This window comes from Podarcis cretensis, assembly GCF_951804945.1.
Source record: "Podarcis cretensis genome assembly, chromosome: 3".
NCBI classification, from domain to species: domain Eukaryota; kingdom Metazoa; phylum Chordata; class Lepidosauria; order Squamata; family Lacertidae; genus Podarcis; species Podarcis cretensis.
The window spans coordinates 13,456,116-13,473,370 of record NC_137172.1 but is presented as its reverse complement, the minus strand read 5'-3'; the positions used below and the strand labels follow the sequence as shown (position 1 = coordinate 13,473,370).

The 17,255-nt window shown below is 44.7% G+C and overlaps 1 long non-coding RNA gene across 1 annotated transcript in view; it reads left to right on the top strand.

Annotated features, from left to right (window-relative positions):
- Positions 1-423: 423 nt before the first annotated feature.
- LOC307212071 overlaps positions 424-17,255 on the top strand; it is a 30,305-nt gene continuing 13,473 nt past the window's right edge. Inside the window, exons 1-2 of the long non-coding RNA XR_013836795.1 lie at positions 424-595; positions 1,930-2,123. This is a non-coding gene — a long non-coding RNA (uncharacterized lncRNA). The remainder of the gene's footprint in view (positions 596-1,929; positions 2,124-17,255) is intronic.

Below are 17,255 nucleotides of genomic sequence, written 5' to 3'. Positions count from 1 at the left end.
AAGTGCAGGAAGCTCCTGCAGCCAATCATAAGCCGCGCCTTGGTTGTTGAACATTTTTGGAAGTCGAACAGACTATCGGGATCTCTGCTCGGCCAAGCTGATAAAGCTCATTTTCCTCTAGCCAAGTACTTCGGAATCGCCTCCCGACTTGATTAACGACCTGAGCCTTTGATGAGGCCTCAGGCACATTCCCATCCAGCAGAGAATCAGAGCAGCACACGGAAGTGATGAGATTTATGGCTTCATGGCTAAAGAGTTTTATTTCTCGCTACGCAGACAGCAAAGAAAAATACATCCTCTCTCTATGAGAGCAGAGAGCAGCTGAACAACAAAGGAACAAAGTAACAGGAAACCAGTACGTCACATCCGTCTCCCATCTCCCGTGAGACTTCTAACAGTATGAAATGTGTGGAATGTAAACAGAGTCTTGGGACCTCAAAGCACTGCTCTGTGGCAAACAGAAACTAACACGGACTTCCGGAATGGATTCTGTTTGACAACCAAGGTATGACTGTGTGGTGCCCTGTGAGAGGCCAAAATTTGACACAATCCCCACCACCATCACCCAGCGCTTGCTCTGCCTTCCCAAAACCAGGTAAGCGAAGGGGGGTTGGGAAGGAGGTATGAGGGCTCCATCAGGGTCCCCAAAGCTGGGGAAATGCAAAACAAGTGATTGCCATCAGATGTCAAAAAGAACAACAACTACCAGATTTTTAGAAGACATCTGAAGGCAGCCCTGTTTAGGGAAGCTTTTAATGTTTGATGCATTACAGTATTTTAATATTTTTTTTGAAAGCCGCCCAGAGTGGCTGGGGAAACCCAGCCAGATGGGTGGGGGATAAATAATAAATGATTATTATTATTGCTAGGCTTTGGAAAGGAGGCGGGAAGGCATGCCCTCGGCTCGGGGAAACTGGTCACACTGCCCTAAATCCCCCTTTGCTGTGTGGTGGTGCTAGAAAAATATATCATGAGAGACACGGAATGAGGAAAGCGTAGTTTGGGGAGGGGAGGTGGAGCAAGCACTGAACCATCCTTAGCCTCACTCTTTAAGCATGCCTGCACGGGAATGGCAGACAGTTTATTCAGTGTGTAACACTACAAAGCCCATGGTGCAAAATTAAATTCCCTGGATATGATAGGCACACACTCTTCTCTGATGCTTCCCCTTCCATGACCCACCCCCCCCCCTTGCATATTGTTCACCCAACCAGCAAAAAACAACAGTGAGGAATATAGGAGTGGGGTCAAGTGCTGGGCAAGACTTGGAGGACGGACTCAGGGATTGGGGAGATTAACCCCTAATAAAATGTAGAGCTGTGCAAAGCCCCCACTTTGGTTTGGACCCCGAGTCAGATCAGCCCTGGCTCATCCTGGGTCAGATAAGGGCAGATAAAAGGTAAAGGTAAAGGTACCCCTGCCCGTACGGGCCAGTCTTGACTCTGGGGTTGTGCGCCCATCTCACTTAAGAGGCCAGGGGCCAGCGCTGTCCGGAGACACTTCCGGGTCACGTGGCCAGCGTGACATCGCTGCTCTGGCCAGAGCCAGAGCCGCACACGGAAACGCCGTTTACCTTCCCGCTGGTAAGCGGTCCCTATTTATCTACTTGCACCCGGAGGTGCTTTCGAACTGCTAGGTTGGCAGGCGCTGGGACCGAGCAGCGGGAGCGCACCCCGCCGCAGGGATTCGAACCACCGACCTTTCGATCGGCAAGTCCTAGGCGCTGAGGCTTTAACCCACAGCGCCACCTGCGTCCCTTATAAGGGCAGATCCAAGGTACCAAATTGGGCCCTGAACCAGATCTTGGTGTGGATGTGCACAGACTCGCTTTATGACTTTCATCTCTTTCCTATGCTATGATTTTATGAAAATAGAATCACTCAACCTAAGCATTTTCACCCCCAGGTTGCCATTATTTTTCTCATGTAGGTCCTAAAACCTTGAAAACTCAGGTCAGATGAGGTGAACTGGCGAGTCCTGTCCCAGATTAGCTACCTCACAACCAAACCAGGCTAAGGGAAAAAAAAAAAATCTGCAAGTTTCCTTGCTGTGAATTGAAAGCTACTGAAGAACTCCAAAGAAGATCATTTGTGTGCGGAACAAAGGCTGCATTTAGTACCAAGGTACAGTAGCACAAAAGAGTTAATGCCAGAACTTCAGAAAGCCTATTATGAATCTGTGAAATGTCACAACTCCTTTGCAGTCTGCGAAACACTTTATTTCCTTTTCCTTCTAAAACATCATTATGCTTCAGTAGGCATCGCAGAGTTGAAAGTAATGGAATGAGATCAACATCGCTGTTCTTTTCAGCTAGCGCTGCTTTTCCCCTCTGAGAAATTAATCAGGGTGTGTGTGTGTTTTAATACAGGATTTCTTTAAATACAGCACATTTTATATTTGGCATTATGTCCTCAATACAGATGGACTGGCAATATTGTGCCTGGGTCTTAAATAATGGAATGGGATCAGAACTAGTGTTACTTCAAGAATGTAATGCCTCTCAACCTTCTCTTTGACCATGTGCCAGAGATTCTTTAGTTATGATTCCTCCGTTGCAGGAGGTTGGACCAGATGATTCTTGGGATCCCTTCCAGTTCTACAGTTCTGTAATTCTTTGCCAGAACACCATTACCAAGGCCCTGCTGATGATAACACAAACACCATGGCATTAATAGCTAAATAACGCATGTAGTGGGATAAAAACCCATAATCCCAGTTCAAACCACAGGTAATATAATTGAATTTCCTGATAAATGCAGGACTTCCGGGTTGGCGCCATCGCCGAATGGCGGACTCCCTCCGAGCTCCGGAGGGAGCCTGCTCGGCAGGGGCTGGGTTCTACCGCGCCGGCGACGCGGGGACCCTCAAAAACCATGGGCGCTGAAGCCCATGGGCATGGTGACTCGGCGGGCAACGTTTGCGTCCCCCCCCGACCCGCGAAGGAGCCTTTTTAAAGGCTGCGGAGCGGGTGACGGGGGGGTGGTGCTGTGAGTCCTCCGCTTCCCCTGCCGAGCGAAGACGCATGCCATTCGACGGAGAGCGCTGACTTCTTCCATTGAAAATTTGGACTTTAAAAGAATAACCTGTGAGTAATTGGAACTTGGATTAAAAAAGGGGGGAAATTCTTTTAAATTTGGAGCGAGCGGGGGAGGTGCAAAAAGGAAGTCAGCCTCCCCCCTGTTGTAGAGGAGCTAAAGCAAAGGATTTGACAACTAAGATCGAGTGCAACCTTTTTTTGATAAAATTATTAACTTCGCGATGGGAAATTATAAGACTGGGCTGGAGGAGAAAAGTGGAATGTGAATTAAAAGGCAACCCCCCCCCCCCCCGGAAACCCCGGGAGCGATCCATAAGAGTGCCGGGAGAGGAGAAATAGAGGTTTTGACAGCTGTCAAAGGAGCTGTCAAAGCGGAAGAACAAAAAGAGAACTTTGTTACGAGGACTTTGCTGGTCACATTTGTTACAAATTGGATATACATTGTTTAAAACAAGGAATAATAAGTTACTTTGACTGTTGGGTGTGATCGGGAAGGAAACTGAGTTACTATAATCCCTCTAGAGGAGCTGTGGGACACTACAAGTATTGTTGGCATCGAATTTGAATAGGACTTTTTATCTCCTGGGAAACTGCAGAAATGGAACACTATTTTGTCTACAGAGGTCTACACACTAAAGGAGACAATAGATTTATCTATTGAAGAATGGAAGGGACTTGACGTAATGTTTTGTTCCTGAATAACAAAGCCTCTGCAGAGGAATTAGAAGCTTTTTGGAATTAGAACATTTGTGCAGGAGAGCAGGAAAAAAAAAAAAAGAGGAGGAGAGAGAACAACAAGAACAAGAATAACAAGAACTGGACAAAGTTGGAAGATAGACTCCTTCCAAGATTGGACATGTGAAATCAAAGATGACCAAAAGACGGCAAAGATTAATAAAAAAAACGGCAAAGCGGACCGGTGAAGGACTGTGGTTTAGATGTGGGAGCTCCAGGATGACAGTAGATATTGACGGACATTGGGAATGCAACCGGGAAAGGGGGGAGGGAAATTTGGAATCCAAAGGGTGTTAAATTACATTTTATTATTTTTTCTGTTTTTCTGTTTATTTCAATCTGTATTGCATATTAAAGAGGGGAACTCGTGGAAGGGAACAGGTCGATTTTAGGGGATGGGAAAATATTTTTTAAATTGGGTCAATAATAAATAATTTTAAAATTTGGGGTAAGAATTTGTTGAATCTATTTGAAAGAATTGGAATACAAGAGGGGGAGGGGAGGGGAAGTCCTGGAAAGATGCCAATGAAAATTAGGTTTTTTTTAAAAAAAAGAATTTCCTGATAAATGGCTGTTCAGTTGACAGTGAAGCTTATCCCCATTTGCAAGGTATTACTTGTATTTTTCACAAACACAATTGCCACACAAGCATGAATGCTATGCTTCATCTCTCTTGTTTATGAAGCTACATCATGCAACATGTGACTGCAAAGGGCAATAAAAAATGAGAGAGCCATGCAATGGGTGGTGCTTGACTTTTACCAATAATGTACACTTGTATGCACAGCTCTGCATGTATCGTATGCAGAGAGCTCCTGCAGGTTAATGGAAATAAGGCAGAAGGCAGAAGGGCAATGCCAGTGAATCATTTTGGACGACCAGTGGGTGAACCATCTCTCTGAGTTGTGACCAACAGGATTAGGTCCTGCAATAGTGTTGCCTGCGTAGATTTACGGGGATAGAGGAGGGATCTGGGTTTGCTGGAGGTTCTGGTCCCTGTGTTTGTGGATCTGTTTTGTGAGCTGCTGCTGGTTTCTGATCGGGAGGCTGTCTGTAAGCAATGGCAGACCTGTCACCAGCGTGGTGGGGCTTTGCCACTCACCTGACCTCTGTATAGCTGAGTCACAGCAGGACAGAGAAGAGGAGGGGTGCAATGGTGAGGCTGGTGTGGTGCAAACAAACCAGCGGCGTCAATCTGGAGCTCCTGCTGTTGTGTTTGCACCTTTCTTGTTTATTTAATTTAGCAATCAAATGTGTATACTACTCTTCAATAAGAGATCCCGGGGCGGCTCGCAGAATAAAATACAAAATAAAAAAAACAGCAAATAATTAAACCAAAATAACAAAACAATATCCTCTCCCCTTCCCACAGATACATTTAAAAGGCTGTTGGATATTAATTAGACAAAGGCCAGGTTGAAGAGGAACGTTTTCACCTGGCACCTAAAAATATATACAGTGGTACCTCGGGTTACATATGCTTCAGGTTACATACGCTTCAGGTTACAAACTCTGCTAACCCAGAAATAGTGCTTCCGGTTAAGAACTTTGCTTCAGGATGAGAACAGAAATCGTGCTCCGGCGGTGCGGCAGCAGCAGGAGGCCCCATTAGCTAAAGTGGTGCTTCAGGTTAAGAACAGTTTCAGGTTAAGTAAGGACCTCCGGAACAAATTAAGTACTTAACCCGAGGTACCACTGTAATGAATATAGAATAATATATAATGAAGGCGCCAGGCGAATCTCCCTGGGGAGTCCATTCCACTGTCAGACAGCTCTTACTGCCAGAAAGTTCTTCCTGATGTTGATTCGGAATCTATTTTCTTGTACAGAGGTACCTCAGGTTGAGAACTTAATTCGTTCCGGAGGTCTGTTCTTAACCTGAAACTGTTCTTAACCTGAAGCACCACTTTAGCTAATAGGGTCTCCCACTGCCACCACACCGCCGGAGCACAATCTCTGTCCTCATCCTGAAGCAAAGTTCTTTTTTTTTTTTAATCAATTTTTATTCATATTGCACATATACACAGAAAAAACATAAACAAAAAAAGAAAATCCACCACATACCTTACACAAATTATATCCACTTCACAAATCATAAATAAAATACATAACTGAGTTAGTCTCCTTGGACTTCCCTCCACTCCTATGGTAATTATCGAATAAATTATATAGTCGCGTACTTTTTAACTCTTTTACATAGGCCTTTCCCGCTGTTAGAGTTATTTCAACCCCGCCAGTGTCACCTGAGATTTAGATTCCATATACATTAAGTATTTCATCCTGAAGCAAAGTTCTTAACCCGAGGTACTATTTCTGGGATAGCAGACTCTGTAACCTGAAGCGTATGTAACCCGAGGTACCACTGTAACTTGAAGCCATTGGATAAGGTCCTACACTCTGGAGCAAAAGAAAACAAGCTTGCTCCATCTTCCATAAGACAGCCCTTGAGATATGTGAAGGTGGCTGTCATATCTCCTCTGAGTCTCCTCTTTTCCAGGCTAAACATAACCAGCTCTGTCAACCATTCCTCCTAAAGCTTGGTTTCCAGACTCTTGATCATCTTGGTTGCCCTCCTCTGCACTCGCTCCAGATTGTCAATGACTAGCAGGTGGTTAGGGTTTGCAGGAATGGACCCGGAAGGTTGGACTGAGGGATGTGGTGTGTCAGATTATGCTCACAGCCCAAAGGTTTCCACCCCTGCTGGAGATCATTGGTGCTGTACAGTGGTGCCTCGCAAGACAAAAAGAATCCGTTCCGCGAGTCTCTTCGTCTAGCGGTTTTTTCGTCTTGCGAAGCAAGCCCATTAGCGGTTTAGCGAATTAGCGCTATTAGCGGCTTAGCGGCTTTTAGCGGCTTAGCGGCTTAGAAAAAGGGGGGAAAGGGGGGGGGAGTCGGAAAAACTCGCAAGACAATTTCGTCTTGCAAAGCAAGCCCATAGAGAAATTCGTCTTGCAAAGCACCTCCAAAACGGAAAACCCTTTTGTCTAGCGGGTTTTTCGTCTTGCGAGGCATTCGTCTTGCAGGGCACCACTGTATTTGTCAACCACCTAAGTAAATAAAAAGTTTTGACTATCCTTGGAAGCAACTTGGAAGCAACAGCCTTTAGTTTCAAAACGACAGTCCTCGGTGGTGATGTTCTCCTCTGAGATGCTTGCCCCAAACAGGAATGAGGGCGAAAAGTTCAGCAACACTTGCAAACTTTGACTAGCCACTGTGGGATTATTTCTTTGAAGCTGGACTCTGCCAGGTCTGATGTTAATTACCAAAAGCAGAGGAGGTCAGCAAAGGCATTGACACCTATCTGGAGGTGATGATGGTTAATCATCACCACTTACTGAACACTTGGATTGGTCTGCCAGCTGATGGAGGAAGCTTACTGAGGTTTCTTGGAGACAATAGGTACGTTAGACCTCCTTGGGACACTTTTTTTTTTTTTAATAATATTTATTAAAGTTTCAACAATTACAGAAAGAAAAAATAAACATACCACATTAAACAAAAACAAAACAACACACCACAATATAAAAAAGAGGGGGGGGGACCAGAAAAATAAAACCCATTAAACAAAAACAAAAACGCAAAAAAGAAAATGCATCAGATCTCCTCATTACCATTCTTTCATTAGCTTATTTCCTTGACCTCCTCACACCTCCCTTTTTTGTATTCTAGGTCTATTATCTATTTCAGCAAATCCTTTCCCTCTTTTAAAATTTTTGTCCTGTAAATTGTCTTAATATAATGTAGCTTTACTTTTCCTCCTTTCACCAATTAACAGTCAGTTATTCCCAAATCCTTTATATCCTTCCTGCTAAAATCATATAATATTGTTCCAACATCCTTCTAACAGATATTAATTTTACAGTGTTTCTGTAAATAGTCTTTAAATTTCCTCCAATCTTCCTCCACCAACTATTCTCCCTGGTGTCAGATTCTGCCAGTCATTTCCGCCAGTTCCATATAGTCCACCACCCTCATCTGCCATTCTTCCCGGGTGGGTAAATCTTGTGTCTTCCAATACTTTGCAATTAGTATTCTTGCTGCTGTTGTAGCATACATAAAGAAAGTTCTGTCCTTCTTTGGCACCAATTGGCCGACCATGCCCAGGAGAAAGGCCTCTGGTTTCTTCAGAAAGGTATATTTAAATACCTTTTTCATTTCATTATAGATCATCTCCCAGAAGGTCTTAATCCTTGGGCACGTCCACCAAAGGTGAAAGAATGTACCTTCAGTCTCTTTACATTTCCAACATTTATTATCGGGCAGATGATAGATTTTTGCAAGCTTGACTGGTGTCATGTACCACCTGTATATCATTTTCATTATATTCTCTCTTAAGGCATTACATGCCGTGAATTTCATACCTGTGGTCCATAACTGTTCCCAGTCAGCCATCATAATATTATGTCCAACGTCTTGTGCCCTCCTTGGGACACTTTTTGCTGTTTCCTAGAATGTGATTGCGTTCGCCCCGCTTTGGGAGAATCTTGAGGTCAGTTTTAATTTAGAGATAACTACTGAATCAAAAACTATAGCCAAATAAGCTGTTCTATCTCACTTAGCCTCACAGAATGAAAATGTCTAGAGTTACCCTGAGGGGAATGAATGAGTATTCTGGACCCCAATATCTACAATATCAGAAGTTCCAAAATGTGCTGACCCTTTGCCTAGGAAGGGATTTGTGTGATGTAGCTAGCAGCCACTGACGGTTGGGTTCTATGCAACATCCAGAAGCAATGAGAATTGGAAAAATAAGATGTTCCCAGGATCTATTTCCCACTTTATCAACACCATTTCCAACCAAGCAAGCTTGCTTCTCAGTGATCACAAAGACCTTTGCGTGGACAGGCGGAGTCCCCCAAACCCCGGGTGGCCCCCGTATGGAATAACAACTCAAGACAACGTGCTATGGGATTAAAATTGGCCACAACTTTATTATGTTTCAGATGTGGGTAGACCTTGGCTCAGACACTGGGCATTTATCCCTCCCAGTCCCCCGCCGGGGATCTGGGGAACATCAGGGTTATCCAGTGTGTCGGGGGGATGGGCTGGCTCTGGAGAACATATGTTCAAGCAGAGAGAGACCGCCCTCATTACGCTGCCATCACAGGGGAGAGCAATGACAACCTTTCGGCGTACAGCCAAAGCCTCCCCTCAAACAACCCCTTTAACGGGGAACCCTGGTATCGCCGCCGCAAAGAGGGGGGGCGTGGGTCACTGCTGCACGCCCCCCCCCCCATTCAGGGAAGATAGACTAAAGGATTCCGCCCAAGGCCTGATACTGCCAAAGTGGTGATGTTTTGCTATGGGAAAGGCAAACCTGCCAATGCAGGGGAATTCCCTTCCGGCCCTTCAATGGCGACCCTGACATAGCAGCGCCTGCGTACCGGTGGAGAAAAGGTTAACTTGCAAAAGAAGTCTTAACTGAGGGTGGGTAGGGTGGGAGAAGCTCTGGAGCCAACTGACGTTTCCCAAGTAAGATCCTCCCTCTATTGTGTGGGCAGGTAGTCCCTCCCCCTACCTGACCTGATAACCTTGGCAACGCTTCCCCAGGCGGGATTGGGCAACTGACTGAGGTAGGCGGAGACCTCCAGGTATCCCACCTGGGGAGAGGCGAAGCCAAGCCTGTGCTAATGGAGCCGCATAGGGTCTAGGGGCTGCGCGCAACCACGCAAAGGGTGCCCCCATTTAATGTGGGGAGCGGTCATTGTTGCTTCCATCCTCTGCTTTGTAAAGAACTCATCGGTATATTTAAAAGAAAGTGCTGAACCTGCCGCTCTGCACTCTTGTTTTTTTCATTGCCGAAAAGCTAGCTTGTCGTGAATCTGATAGAGGCCCTTCTGCTATGTAGAATAGATCAATCATGGCTCCATCAGGGAAAGCGTTTATTTTTGGAACAAAGGAAGGGTAACAAATTGAATCAGAAACTCATCACACTGGAGCCATTGACATTTGTTGTCAGCATGCAGCTTTTACTAAACAAGATAAAGGCTGGGGACAGTTTCATCTGCTCTAAAATCCAGACTGGAACCATGGTGGCAGTGTTTCCAGAGTGAATCCAGAACCTGCTGCTTTTTAGCAAGTTCTAGTCCAGGTCCAGAAGTAAAGGAATGCCTTCTGTGAAGGGAGGACAATTGAGAAGGAAAGCAAGGTTGGGGAAGGGCCTACCCAAACCCATATCTTCTTTGGAGGCCCTGTTCTATGTACCACCACCAAGAGAAGAGAAGTGGGTGGCTACCAAGATGGGCAGTGGCGCCCCAGTTATGAAATAGCCTCCCCAAAGAGACTCACCCAGTGCCTTCTTTGTGGTCATATTGGCATCATATTATTGTTCACCCATTTTTTTCCTTTTAAATCTAGCCTGTTTTATGCAATTTCACGTTTAATTTGTATACTGCCTTCCTGTATTACGACACACAAGGCAGTTTACAAGCTGAAAAAGCAATGAAATGTTCTCCTTTTATTTCTTGGTGATCTTAATTGTTATGTATTATATTCTTGTGTTGTTTTGCTTGTAAATGTTCTTATGAATATTTTGCATTATTCTAAACTGCTCTCTCTCTGTGTGTGCACAGCTTGTTAAATAAATAAATCAGCCACCTGGGAATATTTACTGAAGGCCAGATATGTTTTATATGTTCATTTAAAAAAGAAGAAGAGTGGAGCCTATCAATAATGTCCCCCAATAATGTTTCCACCCCCCCTCACTGAATCAGAGTACTCGGGGTTGGTCGCTGGTAACATCCTAAACGTTCAGTTTATTACTGAGCTACAAAGATCATGATCTCGACTTGATATCTTTTGAAACTCCTTCCTTCCCCATCTTTGGGCTGCAAAGACAAATAGACATGTTAAAAATTAAAGGGGAAGGAGAGAGCCAATGTAGTATGGTGGGCTGTTGTAAACAGAAACCAAGGTTGGGGGGAGAGCCACCACCTTGGTGTGGACCACCTTAAGCTTGCTGGAGGAAAGGTAACGAACTAAATAAATAAATAATCCAGAATAGCCATCAAAACGCTTCTTGAAAAAGTGGACCCAGGTAGAGGCGTTGCAAGGTCAGGTGGTACCCGGTGCAGAATTATTAATTTTTGTCACATACCCCCCCACACACATTGATGGCTTGGGGTAGGCTTGGGAGTTGCAGGCAGGTTGCGCTCCAAATGTCACCGCCCTCAGTGATGACACCCGGGGCGGTTCACAACCACCGCAACCCCCTTCCTATACCTCTGGGTCCAGGAGTGCCCATCGCCCACCCTTGACTCTGACTCTCTCTCTCTCTCTCTCTCTCATTTCCTGCTTAAAAGAGAACAGTAAGTTCCTAAAGGGACACGGGTGGTGCTGTGGGTTAAACCACAGAGCCTAGGACTTGGTCACGACTGGACCTAATAGTCAGGGGTCCCTTTACCTTTAAGTTCCTAAAATGGCAGCTGCGGGGTTGACGGCCCTAGGATCATCTGAAACAGCAATGGCGCCCAAGCACTGTCTGTGACAATTCGCTTCAAAATCAATACTTTTTTATTCCTCCATGGACAAACACTGTACCATGTTATTTGGCTATGCCTGAAAGGATAGTAAGCGCTACAAATCCTTGCAGGCCTAAGTGTAGCAAAGCAATAGATAATTTCTTCATGCTTGGAGATCCCACAAGAACTTCAGCCACACGTTATCGAGAAATTGAGTGGTGACACTTCTCAGAAAAGTCCAGTCAAAACATAGAAACACTAATTATGTATTGTGCCTAATTTGTGCCTTGCAGAAGGTATTATTTTGCTTAACTGAGCAAATGCCTATTCCATTATAACAATTATGGATGTTACATGCCATGTTACATGCTGCTAGCTGCCAAATGCTCGAAAAGCACCAAGAGAGGTTCATTGGTCATCATGCGCTCATCTGCAGCTTGGCCTAGCGCAAGGGTGACCTGCAGAACTGGTGGATTCCAACTCCCACCAGCCCCAGCCAGCATGGCCATTGGTCAGAGATTATAGGAGATGGAGTCTGCAATCTCTAGAGGGACCAGAATGGCTGCCCCCAGCCTAGTGGGACATTAATGTCATCCATGGGCACCAGGCAGCTTACCCAGTCTTCGCATTTGTTGCAACACCCATGATTACGTGTGAAGAAATATATGAGGAAAGAGATCTTGCAACAATAATAATAATAATAATAATAATAATAATAATAATAATAATAATAATAATATATTACTTATATCCTGCCCATCTGGCCAGGCCTCCCCAGCCACTCTAGGTGGCACCCAATAGAATATTAAAAACACAATAAAACATTTTTAAAAATTCCCTAAACAGGGCTGCCTTCAGATATCTTCTAAAAGTCAGATAGTTGTTTATTTCATTGATATCTGATGGGAGGGCATTCCACAGGGCGGGCACCACCACCAAGAAGGCCCTCTGCCTGCTTCCCTATAACCTCACTTCTTGCAGTGAAGGAACCACCAGAAGGCCCTTGGAGCTGGACCCTCAGTGTCCGGGCTGAACAATGGGGATGGAGACGCTCCTTCAGGTACACTGGGTCAAGGCCAGTATGTCACTGCAGCCCAGACATTAAAACTCAAAGTGGTCATATAAGTAAAAAAATCTTCATCAAGAGCCCCTGATGTTTTCTCCTACATTCTGAGAGTGAGGTATATCTCAAATGATTATCTAGAGAAAGAAGTTCTTTGTAGAGTTAATGAGCAAGATTTAAATATCCTGAATAGCTCCAGAAGGGCTGCATTTGAACTTTGAAAGTAACAGTACTGGACAGCATGGTGGGATGGCAATACACACCTGGCCTCCCAACAGCTGAGTTGCTATTGGGTAGGGGCATGGCAACAGGGAGGCCCATGCAGTGCTAACACACCAGTACAGCCATTGCAGGAAGCTCCTGGCGCTGTGTTTACACCACACCAACCTCCCTGCCACCTTGCCCCTCCCAGTGAATGAGAGAGATGAGTTACAGCAATGTTAACTCTATATTGCAGGTCACATGTTATGTCCCTTAAACTAGGGCTGCCAAACATCTGGATTTCCCCGGACATTACCAGGATTTCAAAGGTGTAATTGATGTCTGGGGGAAATTTCAGAAATGTGGTCTTTGTCCTGGATCATAGGCAAGTCAATAAAATAAAATAAAAAATAGATACCCTACTCTAAGCCTCAGGAAAAATGCAATGAATATCAAATTTAGCTTCTATTTGACTTCAGTAGGTGATGCTATAATAAAATGTAGGTGTTCGCCCTCCTTCTTTAGCAGCACCCCAAGGCCCATTATAATCAGTGGGGGTCCTTTTTCACTCCTGAGCTGAAGCTGCTTTGATCTTAATGTTATTGTTTTTGTCTTTCTGTGAGCATTTAATTGTACAAGATGTATTTCTGCATTAGCCATGGTAATTCGCATTGCTTTCCTTTCTTTTCTTTTTAAATGGCTTTCACACAGAGGCAAACCTGGGATGGAGGGGCAAGAGAACAATATAATAAACAAGCAATTTTTTATGCCTGTAGCCTTTTCCTGAAGCCCTCTCATGTCTAATTATGAAAACCAGTCTCTCTCACACTTTTTGCACCTAATTCTGCCTGGTTACTTGGACTCGGTCAGATTAGAATGTTGGGTTTGTGACATCACCTTCAGCTGCCATGGCAACGCTTGGGTTGCCACCTGAGGATTCCACAGCTTCATGAAGGAGGAGACTAAAAGGAAGGAACCCCTTCAGAACAGGCTTTTGTTTTTTTAAAAAAATATTACTCAATTATTAAAATTGATGGTCATTTTCTTTCACAATTTCATGTGTTGCTTACATCCTGCTCTTCCTTCCTGGGCAGCCAGCAACATAAACAGAAATTCAATTAATACAAAATATCAGACGAAAAATCAATGCAACAAAAACTCATATCAAAATATAGTGTTCAAAAGCCAAATGCAGATTGAAACAGTGTCAGCAATACAGCGCACCTGGTTAAATCTGTAAGAATTAATTCTGAAACATGGCACCTTGAGAATCTGAAAAAATAGGAGACATTTTATGTAGCAAGCAACAAATAAATGTAACATTTTAAGGGGGGGGTTGTCTCCTTCTAACTTTGATGTTTCTACCCCATATCCCTATATCCCCATTTTTCTAACCATATAGGAGAGACCAGTCACTTGTGCCTTTCCCTCCCAGTTAGAACCCTGATGGAAGAGTAGATGCTAATCAGGCGGGAGAGTCAGGCAATCTGCCCCAGTCATGTGGTTGTAATATTTACAGTCACTCACCTGCAGTATGGGATTCCACCACAAGGATGTATGGATCCCCTACTGCAGGCAACATAAGAAAAGGGGAGTTCTTAAGTTTCACAGTCAGCTCCAATGTATCCCACTATGATCTACCCTAGGGATGGAGAATCTGTGTGAACCTCCAGATTGCTAGACTCCAACTCCCATTGGCCCCAGCCAGCATGGCCAATGATTAGGGATGGATAGTAGTTATTAAGGCAGCAACATCTGGAGGAACAGAGATGGTCCCCATCCATGGTCTATACTGACTGGCAGAAACTCTCCAAAGTTTCAGATAGCAGTTGTTTCCAGCACCACTTGGAGATGCCCAGAATTGAATCAGAACTTTTTGCATGGGAAGAATATGCTCCAATAATGCACAAATATTCCCTGTGCAATTCTAAAAATGCTTTAGAATCATAGAATTAGAAGGGACCCTGAGGACCACATAGTTCAACCCTGTGCAATGCAGGAATATGCAGCTGTCCCATACAGGGATTGAACTTGCAACCTTAGCATTATCAGCACCATGCTCTAACCAACTGAGCTATCCAGGCTGACGAATCAAAAGTGATTCTTGTTGAGGCCAATGGGACTTATTCCCAGATCAGTGAGTGCTTAGGATCATACTTTACAGCCTACCCTATCCTATGTATGCCAACTTGGAAGAAATTGCATCCAGTGGGGCTAGCAAGTAGATAAGAAGAAGGGACTCTGTCTAATACTGTGTTAGCCCATTGGCCCATCTAGCTCAATATTGTGCATCAAGTGTGGTGGCAGCTCTCCAGGGTTTGGGGCAGGGAATATTCCCAACCCTACCTGAAGATGCTCAGGATTGAATGAGGGACCTTCTATATGTTAGCAGATGCATTACTGCTGAGCTGCAGCCCTTCCCAACATAAGTGTGTTTTCTGTATGCATTTCCTTGGGATTAGGCCTGGGGTTCGCTTCAGAATAGACATTGATTGCCTTCGATGCCAAATCTGACACTTTTACCCTCTTTCCTTCCCCCCCCCCCAGTCGAATAGCATCCATCACTGGAGATAACAGGGGATGAGAAATTAAGAGACCATAAATCATTTTGTTATAAATACCAGTCTGCAAAAAATGGCACTTTTCGCAAAGAAGCAGATCAGAAGAATTTGCTTGAGAATTCCCTCCCCTCCTAAGAACATTAAGAAGAGTCTGCTAAAGTAGACCAGTGGTCCATTTAATACAGCGTCCTCCTCTCATGTGGCTAGCCAGATGCCTGTGGAAAGCCTGGAAGCAAAACATGCAGAGTGCAGCAGCACTCTCCCTTCCTGTGGTTTCTAGCAACTGGTATTCAGAGGCATTGTGTCTCTCACAGCGGAGGTAGAACATAGCCATTGTGACCAGTAGCTGTTGGTTAAAGGTAAAGGAACCCCTGACCCTTAGGTTCAGTCACGGACGACTCTGGAGTTACGGCGCTCATCTCGCTTTATTGACCGAGGGAGCCAGCGTACAGCTTCCGGGTCATGTGGCCAGCATCACTAAGCCGCTTCTGGCGAACCAGAGCAGCACACGGAAACGCCGTTTACCTTCCCACTGGAGCAGTACCTATTTATCTACTTTCACTTTGACGTGCTTTTGAACTGCTAGGTTGGCAGGAGCAGAGACCGAGCAATGGGAGCTCACCCCGTCGCAGGGATTCGAACCGCCAACCTTCTGATCGGCAAGCCTTAGGCTCTGTGGTTCAGACCACAACGCCACCTGTGTCCCTAGCCCTTATTTCCACTTGCCCATCCCCGCCTTTCTTTTCAGCTCTACCACATGCCAGTGGCATTATTTGGAAAACCTAAAGCAAAATGAAGCTGGCCTGAAGGCAGAGGCAAAGTTAGGAGGGCATATTTCAGAAGGCCATCCTTGAAACCAATTTTACGAACCAGCTCCCTCGGAGCAGAGCACAGCTGGGATGCTGCACCATTTTGCATACAAAGGACCCTCTCATTCTCTGCGTGAACTATCGCACATCTCTTAATAAAAAGGGGAAAGAAAATTGCTCTTCGATGGCCATGATGAGCCCTTGGATGCATAACAACTCCTTTAGCAACTACGATATTGCTAGACACAAATCCTGCCATATTATTAAGCAGTTCTAAGCACCCGAACAATGTAATGGTTCCTTCGAGACATATTATATAACACAAGGTAAAACATTATGGAAAATTGTCTTTAATTTATTCATAGTTTGGGGAATCAGAAGGGAGCACTGAGGAAGTGGAGGGAACCGATACAGATTATGCAGAAGAGCTGCACACTATGTCAAAGGACGCCTTATTTGCTCGCCGTGATGCCTGCTCCATATGTCAAGACATTAGTGGGAAATAGGTAGCAGGAAGGAGCCGTAGCTCATTCGAGGAGAACTTACTTTGCATGCATAAGAGCATAAGGAGAGCCCTGCTGGACCAGACCAAAGAACCCTTAAATCCAGCATCCTGTTTCTCAGACCAGCCAATCAGATGGCTTCAGAAAGCCCACAAGCAGGCCATACAGGTGTTAGCCCTTTCCCACTGGTGCTCCCTAGCAAGTGGTATTCATAGGCATGCCACCAGTGAACCTGGAGATGGGGTGTCTCAGGTTCAGTCCTCGCATCCATCACAAGTCAACAACAAAAGCTAATGCTATTTGAGGCTGCATCAACAGAAGTACAGTGTCCAGATCAAGGGAAGTAATAGTACCACTCTATTCTGCCTTGGTCACACCACACCTGGAGGACTGTGCCCAATTCTGGATGCCACAGTTTAAGAAGGTTGTTGACAAGCTGGAGCATGGGCAACAAAAATGATCAAGGGTTTGAGGGGGAAGCCTTATGAGGAACGGTTGAAGGAGTTGGGTATGTTTAGCCTGGAAAAGAGGAGACTCAGAGGAGATATGATAGCCAAATTCAAATATCTCAAGGGCTGTCTTATGGAAGGTGGAACAAACTTGTTTTCTCCTGCTCTGGATGGAAGGACCCGAACCAATGGATTCAAGTTACAAAAAAGGGGATTCCAACTAAACATCAACTAAACTTTCTTTCTTTTTTTTAATTATATTTATTAAGAGTTTAAAGATTACAAAAAGAAAAAAAAGAATTAAACAAATCAATATAATACAATACAAAAACAAAAACAGAGCCCGAAAAAGACTCAGTATGGAGGCCAAATGGCCAAAGTATTGGGAAATATTAGAAAAAGAAGGAGACAATTGGAAATTGCAGAGTCAGGAGAAA